This window comes from Echinops telfairi, unplaced genomic scaffold, assembly GCF_000313985.2.
Source record: "Echinops telfairi isolate 266 unplaced genomic scaffold, ASM31398v2 ScPeMD7_7468;HRSCAF=8506_1, whole genome shotgun sequence".
NCBI classification, from domain to species: domain Eukaryota; kingdom Metazoa; phylum Chordata; class Mammalia; order Afrosoricida; family Tenrecidae; genus Echinops; species Echinops telfairi.
In genome coordinates this window covers 8,586,429-8,594,660 of record NW_022111370.1, presented here as the reverse complement: position 1 = coordinate 8,594,660, position 8,232 = coordinate 8,586,429, and the positions used below count along the sequence as shown (strand labels likewise).

Genomic DNA, 8,232 nt, shown 5'->3' with positions numbered 1-8,232 from the left:
TCAGTCGAGTCTTGCAGTAGAGACACAAGGACTCTGCGGGTGTGAGCAACATAAACCAAGGTCACACAGCAGGTTGGGAGCACACACAATGGTAGAAAAGTAGCCCAATGGGCAGCAATCGGAGAGGAGGGAGACCCTTGGTTTTCCCTCTGGTCCTGAATCTAATGAGATATGCCGCTTTGGGCAAGCCTCCTCGCTGCTCTTCTTATCAGTTTCTTCCTTTGCAAACGAGAAGGTGAAGCGAAGGACCCACCCAGCTCGATCCTCTGAAAATATAGACTCTGACCTGTACTTTCTGAGCCCTTTCCACTCTCAGGCCAAGTTAAGGCATTGCGTAGAATTCATGCTCTGCTGTCACCGAAGAGACCAATGCATCTCATTTCTCAATTTCCCATTCCTCGCTTTGAAAGACAACAAATTGTATACAAATGGCTTCAGTACCTGTCCAAGGTGAGATTTGTCAGGCGCCTTACTAGGCAGTCCACTAGTCCATCGCTAGCTTGCCAGGCTGTGATAGTCCCCAGTTCATGGTGAGTCCGAGCACCATGGAAAAAGCACCGTCCTCTTCTGCCCCGTCGCCAAGAGCTGCTGCAGACAAATAAGCACCTCCATCAAGAACCCAGGTGATATTCATGAAAGCTTCCCCTGTGATGCCTGGATACAATACGAACTCCTGAACAGTGAGTCTCCTCCCTTGTTCCCTTTGTAACAGAGTACACGTACCTTCATAAAAGGAATAAGGAAGTCTTTCCATTCTATTTCAAGATACTTTCTTCTTTAATATTATAATCTGGAAGCCTTCCACATTAGGTAGAAAATCAAGGACACAGTTTAACTAAAAATAGAGATGATAAATCAGCACCATTCTGTTTCTGTAGGAGAATTAAATTATTTTGAAGCAAGCATCCAAACTGGTATCTTAAATTTTTTCATTAAAAGGCAATCCCGGTCCATTAAGTTCATTTAAACACTTTGAGGTTTACACTTAGAACAAATGTTTTTAATTTCATTATACACTATTAAACCAACCAAGTCATTGTTTGTGCAAACTCAACCTCCATATCTTACAAATGTCCTTTTTCCCTACTGTCTAACTCTATTTAAATTTCAGTATTTTCCCTTTTGTCTTCTTTTTTTCTGCTTGCCTTTATTGTTCCTTAAACCAAGCAGAGAACATCTGAAATACTCCCAATCGTGGACTTAAGCCTGTTTGATCCCAGTGATTGCTTTTCAAATATTAAAGTCAGAATGTAAACCAGGAGATTGTCCAGGGGTAGGAATAGAAAAGCGTGCTTGCTACATGCCATTGCCATGAAAGAACAGAGAAAATGCGGAACTATTATTTATCTCATGCTCTAAATAATTTTGCAAGCATGTCAACCTGCTGAGTTAATAGTCTATTTCGCTTACTAAACCCCAGTAGTGACAATGACTACATATGGTCACATATAATTCAAAAATGCAAGAACTTCAACACAAGACACGTATCATTCTATATGAAGAGATGCGGTAACTGATACCGCCCATTTGAAATTCAGGTGTGAACCATAAAGTGCTTACGGCATTTAAAATGGCAGGAAGTGAGCCTGGGTCACACTCGTTAGGGGCACCGAGGGCAAGGAGAAGTGCCAGCTGACATGCTATCAACCGCATAAGGAAGAAGGGTAATCACAAAAGCTGGCCTGAGGCATATAAAATGCCAGCGCTCACTATCAGTAAAGGCACTGTGTCCCACGGGTATGATAGGCCCCAGGGATGATGACAATGTGTGTATAAGCCAACAGAAGAAAACACAGTGATTGCAAGTTTTCCTCAAAGGATCAGGAACTGGAAAATCAGAAGGGCGTGGGATTAGCTGAGCCACTAAGGACAAGACGTTTAATTTTTCAAAGCCACACTTTATTTCCAAAACAAACTTAATAATTTCCTTCATCCCTGACTAGTCCACAGGGCATGGAAGGGGTCAACAGTGAAAGTTAGTTTTCGCACCTTGTTCCCGCCCCTCTCTTCCCTTTGTGGTCATGATCCCTACAAGGTCCTGTTTCCTTCTTAACTTTCTACACTAGTGCGGCATCACTTCCCGGATCTCCACGTTTTAGAGCTCCTTCGAAGTCAGTGCTCATCCTTTTTCTCATCTCTATCTCCATATTCTGCAATGTAATCAACCCCAAGACTATAACTATGAACCATGGCCAGATTTAGGCCACCCACCCAAACTTCCCTTTTTAAATCCACCCTTAAAAGTTGACATCTTCACTTCATGTCCAATAGACATCTCAAACTTTATGCGGCCAATAGATCGCTTGGCATCCAATCTCTCCCTCCGCCAGTCTTCCCTATGTTGGTAAATGGCATCAACTCCGGTGCTCTGAAATTTTGGGAACTACCTTGATTCTTCTCTTTTGTCAGTTCTTACATCCAATCCCTTAGCAAGAACTGACAACTTTACCTATAAAGTTAATGTCAAATATGTCCAGTTCTCCTGGTGAAATTATCTGATCCCTTAAAAATGCATGGCCCCTCTGAGTGGGAACTGACATGATCACAGTGGCCTTGGGGTCGCTCCACATCCACTGCCACTACCATGGTCCAAGTTACCACCAGCGTTCATCTTCAGGGCTATTGTCTACCCGGAACAAGTTACATAATGTTCCTACTTGGTCCTGCTGTAGCTGCGGTGCGCCATTGAGCCAATTCTGACTTATAGTGACCCCAAAGGATGGATTCGAACTGCCCCCTAGGGTTTCCTAGGCTACAATATTTAAGGGACAAGAACATTGAAGTCTTTTGTCCCAGAGGGTGGCTGATTAGTTTGAAGTGCCAACTTTTCAGTTAGTAGACACTTTAATTATAGTGCTAACCGGGATTGTAATGACATATAAATAACTGATATATATACAAAAGATAACATTTTTATTTTAAAATTATGGCAAACCACCACCCTACCCCTCCCCCAAAATGGGGGGGGTATGCATATGATTTTTAAAAAATCAACAAAAGCCAGGAAGATAGGCAAAGATCTACTCCCTAGATAGCCTCTTACAAATGAAATGGAATAAGAATGAAGGACAAGATGAACTTTGCTTTTAGTTATAATATGTTCTTCCTTTATTGATAAGCAGAAGACTTTGAAGTGAATATATCAGTTTACTAAAATGTCAACGTTGCTTGGATATTTTTATATTGTTTCTACACATTTCTCCTAATTGTCTTAAAATAAAAAGATAACACAGAGAATGGCAGGATAAAATTAAGAAAAAAATATATATATATAAATATCACAGAGTAGGGGAAAAAAGTATTTAAAATGTACATATAAATTATCCTGGACAGAAATAGCTGTTAATATATTTCAATTTCATGAATAAGAAGGGGGCAAAAGTCTTGCTCTGCTGCTGATTTTAATTGGAAAGTTTATATTTGTCTCCACACTGTACAATTATTTGAAAATTTAAATCAGTTGATGCACCTTAAAACATTTCAATGACTTCCCATCCCATTTAGATCCAAACCCAAATTCATTATCCCAGCAAAGAGAGGCTTACCTGATCTGACCTCTAGCTACCTCTCCAACTTCCTCTAATTGTATAGATTGCAGTCATGCACTCCCATCTGCTTTCCAAGTCCTTTCCTCTACGAAGCCCCTTACCTGGTGCCTCCTGCTTCCTCGCCCTGGATTACTCTTTCCTCAGAACTGAGCTTGGCTGGATTCTTCTTGTCATGCAAATTCTCTTCAAATATGAAACCCCATTGTAAGTCTCTACACACATTTACCACTGTTCTGATATTGAGGCCAGAGGCCGTATTGCATGCCCAGCCCCAAGAACTATACTGGGTACAGAAGTTTCCTAATGCTGCATAACAGAGAAAGCCATAATTTCAGCAGCTTAAAACAATGTGTAATTGTTAGTGTGCAGTTTCTCTAGGTTAGAAGTCCAGGCACAGCATGACTGGGTTGTGTAATGAGGGTTTTAAAAGGCTAACATCAAGGTGTCAGCTGGGTAATTTGTGTCAGGAGGCTCTGGGGGAAAGTTGGCTTCCAAGCTCATTCAAATTGCTGGAAAAATCCAGTTGCTTGTGTCTATTGGACTGAGGCACACAGTTCTTTCTTTTCTTTTCTTTTCCTTTTTTCACTGTTCAACCCGCTTCAGTGCCTGAAGCCCACGGGGTCAGCCTGCAATGGTTCGGGGTTACAGTTTGCTTTGGCATGGGACACGATGAGAGGCGCATGGGACCGACCGGACCTGCCATCAATCCAAACCCATGCACAGTTATTCTTCTCTTCGAGAGGCACCCTCATTCCTTCTCACGTGGTCCCCTCTATCTTCACGTTCACAATCATGCCAATCATGCATCAAATCTCTCTGGCGCTCTGAATCTTTAGCTTCCTCTGCTACAACCAACCACAGACTGTCTTCTTTTCTTTTATTTTAAAAAAAATCATTTTATTGGGGGCTCATGCAACTCTTATCACAATCTATACATCCATCCATTGTGTCAAACACATTTGTACATTTGTTACCCCTAGCATTCACAAAACATTTGCTTTCTACTTGAGCCCTTGTATCAGACTTTCTTCTTTTCAATGACCCTTGTGATTAGTTAAGGTAAACCCAGATGATAGCTATAATTCAAATAAACTTTTCTATAGAGCAAAATCCTGGTGGCGTGGTAGTTACACTTTAGGCCGTGAACCACAAGGTCAACAGTTTGAAATCACCAGCCTCTCCATGGGAAAAAGGGAGGGGGGCACATTCTATTCATTTAAAGAGTGACAGTCTCAGAAACTCACAGGGTCAGTTCTATCCGGTTCTATAGACTCGCTGGGAGTTGGCATCCACTCTGTGGCAGTGAGATTGGTTGCGATCCAATTGTGCATTAAACACTCACCATACCCACAGCCCTAGTGTTAGGCAGGGCAAGTATGAGGGGACAGAAAATCTTGCGGGCTCTCTGAGGATTTTGCTTCTTATAGAGGGTATTTTATAAATATTGGATGAAGAAACGATGAATGTGGTGATTTTCAACTATAAATAACTTCACAGATATTAGCATCAAAGTAACTAGGAATCATAAAGATGTCCTGTGACATCATCTGAAGCTTAATGGAGGCATCATTTTGCACGGTTAAGAAGAGAAACCATAAAAGCAAAGTTATTTTTTCTTGGAAGTTTAGGGGCTCAGAAAGATAAACCATAATTAGCTTACAAAGGCAGCATAAAGAAATGAAAGAAAGAGTGTTTTGAGAGTTAGCCAAAGCTAACTTTCCACTATGGCTTCTGCTTATTCCTTTCCTCACACAAGGGCCATCTGAGTGAGCTTCAATTGAAAACCATTAGGCATGCACCTTACAGTCCTCCTTTTAATTTCTTAATCTTAAAAAGAGAAAGAAATCCCTTTAAAAGGCCCCTATTTTTCTGTAGTGAATGATAAGAAGAAGAAGCTGTGTTGCCATGGTTAAACTCTCAGCACCCTCAGCGCCTGTGTTGTTAGCAGTCATCCAGCCTGTCCTGACCCACCGCCACCCTGTGCACCGTGAAATGAAACACTGCCAGCCCTGGGTCATCCTCACCATCCTCCCTATACCTGAGCCCATTGTTGCAGCCGCTTGTTAAGGGCCTACCTCTTTTTCACTGCCTCTCTAATTTACCAAGCATGCGGCCTTCCTCCTGGGACTGCTCCCTCCAGACATGTCCAAAGTAAGTGACAGTAACTCTGGCCACCCTGACCTCCAAGGAATTCTGGGTATACGTCTTCCAAACAGGTCTGTTTACTCTTAGCAGTCCGTGGAATGTTCCATGTTTTCTGTCAGCACCACAATGCAAATGCATCTGCCCTTCTTCAGGCTTCCTTATTCAATGTCCAACTTTCACATGCAGATGTGGCAACAGAAAAAACTATGGCTTGGGTCAGGTGTCCCGAAGTCCCCAAAGGAACAGCCTTGCTCTCCAATACTTTAAAGGGGGTCTTGTGCTGTAGATTGACTTAATGTAATACATCTTTTGGACTCTTGACTGCTGCTTCCACAAGCACTGGTTGTGGATCCAAGGAAGACAAAGTCCTTGATCGCTTCAACCTTTTCTCCATTCATCATGTTGGTACCTATTGGTCTAGTGGAGAGGACTTTGATCTTCTTTGAATTGAATGGTGATCCACACTGAAGGCTGCAATCCTTGATCTTCATCAGCAAATCCTTCAAGTCCTCCTCACTCTCAGCAAGCAAGGTTATGTCATCTGCATATCACAGGTTGTTAATCAGCCTTCCCCCAATCCTAAAGCCCTATTCTTCTTTATATAATCCAGCTTCTCTGGTGATTTGTTCAGCATACAAATTGAAAAAGTATGGGGAGAAAATACAACTTGTATGTGAGTTTCTCACACATGCAGTACCTAATACATTATTTGGGGCATCTGTAGCTGTTTGATGATTATCTGCCATCAGTCTGGGGGAGTCAACTACAGAATTATGATTCACAATTTTCTTCAACGGGGCAAAGTTGTACAATGGAGTTTCAGAGGAGGTTGTAGGGAAGTCAAAGAATATGTTGTAATGTCAGGGAATTAACCAAAAACATATCCAATCATCATCCTTCCAAATTACTGTATAAACCGACCTGAATATCAGCCGAGGCACCTAATTTTACCACAAAAACGGCATTAAAATGTGCTGAAAAACTCAGCTTATACACGAGTATATACGGTATACCACACTGAAAACTTTCTTTGGTAGCTCATCCAATGCAGCCAAATTTTTTGTGTTGTTTTGTTTCTTTTCAGGGTTGAGAAAATAATCTTATTTCTTTAGCTGAGTATCATGCAAGATCATGGACTAAGATTCAACGGGAACATTTTATTTTAAACCCCATAGAGTGCTAAAAGGACAATCTGATCTGTCTTGGAAGAAGTAAGGCCAAGAATGCTCCTTAGAGGCAAAGATAGCAAGACTTCATCTTACATACGTGAGACATGTTGCCAAGAGAGACCAGTCCCTGGGAAAGGACATCATGTGTGTTAAAGTGGAAAGGCAGTGAAAAATAGAAAGACCCTGGATGAGATGGAGGGACACGGTGGCTGCATCCATGGGCTCAGGCATAGGAACGATTGTGAGGATGGCACAGGACCAGGAGTGTTTCCTTCTGCTCTGAGTAGGGTCGCTGTGGGTTGGAACCAACTCGAGGGTACCTAATAGCAACATCTTTAGATACTGTAAACTCAGTGCAGCTAAGCATATCCATTACCAAAGGAAATAGTACAGTGGATACAAATCCCAGACTGCCACTTAATCACTTGGGAACATTGGACAAGTCACTCAATCTATCTGAGCCTGTTTTTCATTTGCGAAATGGAAACAATAATTCACCACAGGGATGATGTGAAAATTAAATGAGTAAATATAACTCCTCCTCACATGTTGACCATCCCATTATCTAAATTTTGCATTTATAACAACTGTGAAAAATCTCCTCTCTGACTCTGCTGCACAGGGATGGACATTTGGCTGGCAGTAGTGGATGCACCTTGGGCTGCAATGGTCAAGGTCATGTATCTGTCTGGCTGTGCGCTCATGCTCTGTGGTTTGGCAGGTAAGCCTACATTGGGCAATTACGTAGTGACTGACAGGGAAGCCTACATTGGGCAATTATGTAGTGATTGACAGGTAAGCCTACATTTGGCAGTTTTGTAGTGAGAAGAGAGTGTTCAGTCCTTGATCTAGATCGGCTCCCAGTGAAATGAGAGAGGGATGTGTGTTAGGCCAGGTTACCTAAAAACAAATCTAGTGGCATACATCATTGTATAATAAAAAGCTTTATATCAGCAAATTATCTTATAGCCCAGTGCAATCCAACTCCAGTCCATATGCCTGACACAAGCCAGGGCCCTCTTTAGATGCATGTAGCTGCAAGCTGGTGAAGAAGAAAGGTCATGAGGAATGCCACAGGCTGGTGCATGGGAGTCACGTGGATCTGAGGTCAGCGGAAACACGGCAGAATGCTGACAGCTCTCCAGGCTGGGCAGCTCACCTAGAGCCACCCTTGCAGGCAGAGACCCAGCAGGCAGAAGGGCAGAGAGAGAGAAGGAGTTTCCCAGGGTCTCTCACTCTGATAAGAAGGCTACACCCCCAAGTAGGCATCTTCAAGCCATTGAGCTACCACTTGATTGATAGGTTGAACCCTGTTCCCGGCCAGGAGTGTATAGTTGACATACCATCTGACTACCAAAGGAAGGAAGGAT

General features: G+C 42.5%; 1 non-coding gene across 1 annotated transcript; it reads right to left on the bottom strand.

Annotated features, from left to right (window-relative positions):
- Positions 1 to 4,131: 4,131 nt before the first annotated feature.
- LOC115873477 lies at positions 4,132 to 4,267 on the bottom strand. The gene has a single exon (XR_004048458.1). It is a non-coding gene; the product is annotated as a small nucleolar RNA SNORA42/SNORA80 family (small nucleolar RNA).
- Between the last annotated feature and the right edge of the window lie 3,965 nt (positions 4,268 to 8,232).